Genomic DNA, 4,221 nt, shown 5'->3' on the forward strand with positions numbered 1-4,221 from the left:
ACATATATACCATCAGTCACGAATGCATTTTTGTAATGCAATTAAGTAAGCAGTCTGATAAAAGCAGTAGGCTTAATTTGACATATTGGTCAAAGCCTTTGATTTTACCCCACCATCCACTCCAGGCCTGTCATCTGAGGGGAAATTTCTTCGATATTGCTTAAATGCCAGATGGAATTTTAACACCAGCATCGACCTCTCCTCGTTCAACTTAACGAGAGCGACCGCCCCCAAGCCTCTGGATCTGAAATGTGGAAAATGGTTGTAGATCTAGAGCATGTGGTGATTAAGTCGCTTTTCCCTCAGTGGGCAGGCCTGATTTATGCGATGAGTAGCAGCAATGTCCATGATGTGATCGGAAGCACCAGAACCTTGGTAAAAGTACATCGAAAAATTTGCAGAGGTACCGACTCACATATTGAACCCCGGACCTCTAAAGCGAAGTTCGAAAGCCTAACTGCCCGAAGCACTATTATTGTTGTTATTATTATTATTATTATCAACATTCTGGAAGCTTATTTTCTCGTAGGCCTAAGATGGCTGCAGTCAAATATGCTGAAGATTTTTATCAGAGTTTGATATTTGAATTCTTTTGCACAGGACCGACCAGTGTATATTATCAGTCATGGGCATATTTTTTGTAATACATACAATAAAGTAATCTGATACAAGCAGTATGCCTAATTTAATGTATTCAGTAAAGCCGGCTTTTTACCCCACAATCCACGGACTGCGGGATCGAACCCCGGATCTTTAATCGCCTAGAATGGCCTCGTCATATTGGGAATTTAACTCGAACCGTCGTCAACGACGGGGACGGGGTCCAATAATGACCCAAATTACATAATATAGATTATAGTCACTGTATGACATTTCAAATATTTTATTGAAAAAAAAATAATTAAAAAAAATTGTTCAGGCACAAAGACTATATAAAAACTAATGCCAAGTTTTTCATTAAGAAAGCTTTGGTTTAGAATAATGTCAAAGTTCACATTATTCGCATTATCTCTATTTACTCGAATTTTTGGTAAGAAAAAGAACGTCAACATCATTTTAAATGCAATTGAATGATCTTAAGTCCACGTATTGACATTAAAAATTTTTTGAAATATTTTCATTTAAAAAATAGATCAAGAGAATGATTTATCATTTTAGGCCAACTTTTATCGTAGCTTGAAGATAACCATTTATAAAATCTGAAAACACACAAATTTTTATTTTGCTAGACGAAATTTCTAGAAATTTATTAAATATAAAATGCAAAAACAATATTCATTAGATATCTACAGCAATCTTGGGAAAACTGATTCGCCTAAAGGTTAGGTATCCGAAAAATAAAATAATAATCTGATTACTGTACTGGGTTGACGCAATTGTATCTGCAAACGTATGCATGAACGCTCGAGATAGGTTGTCTTTTTACGAGCAATATCTAATGGATTGCATCGGGTGAGCGCAACGTTAAATTTGACGTTCACGATTATTGCGGTACTCCGTCCTTCGGGCCTGAGAAGTAGGGTGAGGAAAAGGGGTAGTAGGACTACGTTAATTTTATAATCCTGGCGAAAAAGTTACGACCACCGTTCGGTCGCAGTCATATTTCTGCCAAATGCCTGTGGAAACTCCATGCAGAGAGTTATTACTATATACATAAATAAGCAGATCCTTACACCTTCGACTGTAAAATTAACGAACTTACCATTTACGTGGAGCATAATTTATGCATTAGGGATTTCATTATAAGTGTGAAAGTGTACATCTGAGTATTCATTCCTTCATCAGCGTAATTGCAGAAGTTCTCGTTTCAAAATAAGAAAATATTCTTTCTAGGTTTCATTCTCATTATTTGGAGATCAACCGTTTAGTGTATGTTCAAAATTATAAACCTTAAAACCCACATGAATCCGGTTAAGTGAACATAACGATTTGTATAGATTATGGTTATAATATTATAAGAAGAAACTGGTATTTAGTGAAAGTGTACGATCATTTTAGCTGGCACTTTTATGATTAACCTGAAAAGTTTATTATGCATTCAAATTTTGTAATACTTTCTTAAACTTTGTAATGACATGTAAATTTCATCTGCGAAACAAGAAAGAAACTTTTCTTGTTACTAGACTGAAATTACCGAATTTTCATGTTTTAGCTACGACCCTGCTTCATCAAGTCTCGTAAAAGTACGTCTGCCCAGTCCCCTGTTTTCACGTGTGTTTACTTATCTTGTACCCTCCAGCTCAAAGATATAGCACGAATTTGTAATGCAATGATACCCTTTCCTGTAATACTTTGGTGGAAACAGCATGTCTCGAAATTCGCTGGTACACATAAAGTCAGCACTCGCGTTATTTTGCCGACACTGCTTGCAACTACTCAGCATTATACCTTTTTCGAATAAACTAGAACAAGTATACATTTACTTTTAATTCATTTATCAACTAATTATCTTTAAAAGTGATATTATTTATTGAAAATTTGCAATTGAAACGTGCTTGAAATCATTATGGTAATGCACTTGAATTTGGTTTCAATATACATATTTTGTTTTTGCAGCACATACACAGAATGTTCGCTTTTCGAGACACGAATAGCGAGAGTAAAAGGGTTTTTCTCCAAAATTACTTTCCTAGATAGCCAAAGTCTCTGATAGAACAATAACCTTGCTACAGGCTTTATCAATTGACAGTTACCAGACTGATGGTGTGTGGCGATTGGACCAAACCAAAGCGATCAACTACTATAATGATCGATACATTGCCACAATTTACCGATAAAGTACCATAAATTACCAAAAAGATTTTATCTCTAAGCATTAAAATATTTTTAATTAAGACATTTTACTGTTCAAAGCGGTCGACTTTCTATATGTCAGACAGAAAATTACAAAATTGTTAGGCTCCATACAATACATCTCGAATACAGAATTCTCAGTGACAACGCCATCGTCATTACTGGGTAATAACTTGCGAGCGTGGATCGCTGTAGTCATTATTCATACAGTCCCTCTCCCTGGTTGAAGGTGGTTTTAATTACACGGGATAAAAGTGCGTGAGAGCTTATCCAACACGCATGCATGTGCGTACCTTTTCTTCTCATTTTTTACTCCCTTATTCTCTACCTCCTCTTTATTCATCTTTTCATTTTCATTTATCTCGACACTCTCTTCCGATAGTCAAAAGAGCTCTACGCAAGTTGTTTTCTGGGTTAAAAGGTCTCATCTTTTCTTTAAATTCCATAAAAAAGTCAAAAATTATTAGCACTCTATGGAGATGTAAATTACATAAGATATATTTGTTTAAAGGAAGGTTGTGCTTTTGCTTTCTAGTTTATAATATTGCGAAGTTGAACAAGACAACAATTTTGCAATATTTTGGAATATTCTCATCTTTTCAAGAGTACACCAAACTTTCGCTTTTAGTCCAGCCTCGGGGGTTGCCTTCAAATAACCTTGGACTAATTTCAGGGGGATCGAAACGTAAACAGTGAGGGCCGCTTGACTCGCTTCCAATTGGAATATATATATATATATATATACAATAAAAAATTTGTCGCAACCGCTTTCGCTCTGCTCCCCTGAGAAACTGAAGAAGCTGGAAGTTCTGGGAAAGCTGAGAACGGGGTGACTGAAAGTAAGAGTTTGGTGTATTCCTATATGTAAGCAAGATGGATTCAATGTAAAATATATCTTATTAGACAAGGCTATAACAGTATATGCACTGAAAAAACTAGTTGGTTGGGACAACCAGCAAAGTAGTAGGTCCAACTATTTTAGTTTGTAATATATGCCGCTGCTATTAGAGTGGTTGAGGCTACTACTTTTATTGTCAAGATTGGTAGTAGTTGTCCTTACTACTTTATTCGTTCTCGCTACAACTTTCGATGGTAGGTACTAATTTCAGGTAGGTGTGTTTACTACTTTAAATAGTAAGCTTTACTTCTTCAATTATTAAGTCTTACTATTAAATTAGTTATTTTACAAATAAATTAGTTGATCTTACTATTTAAAGTAGTAATCCTTGCTATTATATAATGTTATACAATAATACTATTCAATCTTATATTTTCTTACTATTCATATAATTATATTCATCTCACTAGAAAGCTGAATTGTCACGATGATGTACCAGGTGTATACATATGAAACCGGTATTGCCATTTAGCGGCCAGTAGGCACACTTGTAGGCACTGTCGGAACTTACCATTTGTGCTAATTGGCGT

The sequence above is a fragment of the Belonocnema kinseyi genome, chromosome 4 (assembly GCF_010883055.1).
Source record: "Belonocnema kinseyi isolate 2016_QV_RU_SX_M_011 chromosome 4, B_treatae_v1, whole genome shotgun sequence".
Classification (NCBI taxonomy): domain Eukaryota; kingdom Metazoa; phylum Arthropoda; class Insecta; order Hymenoptera; family Cynipidae; genus Belonocnema; species Belonocnema kinseyi.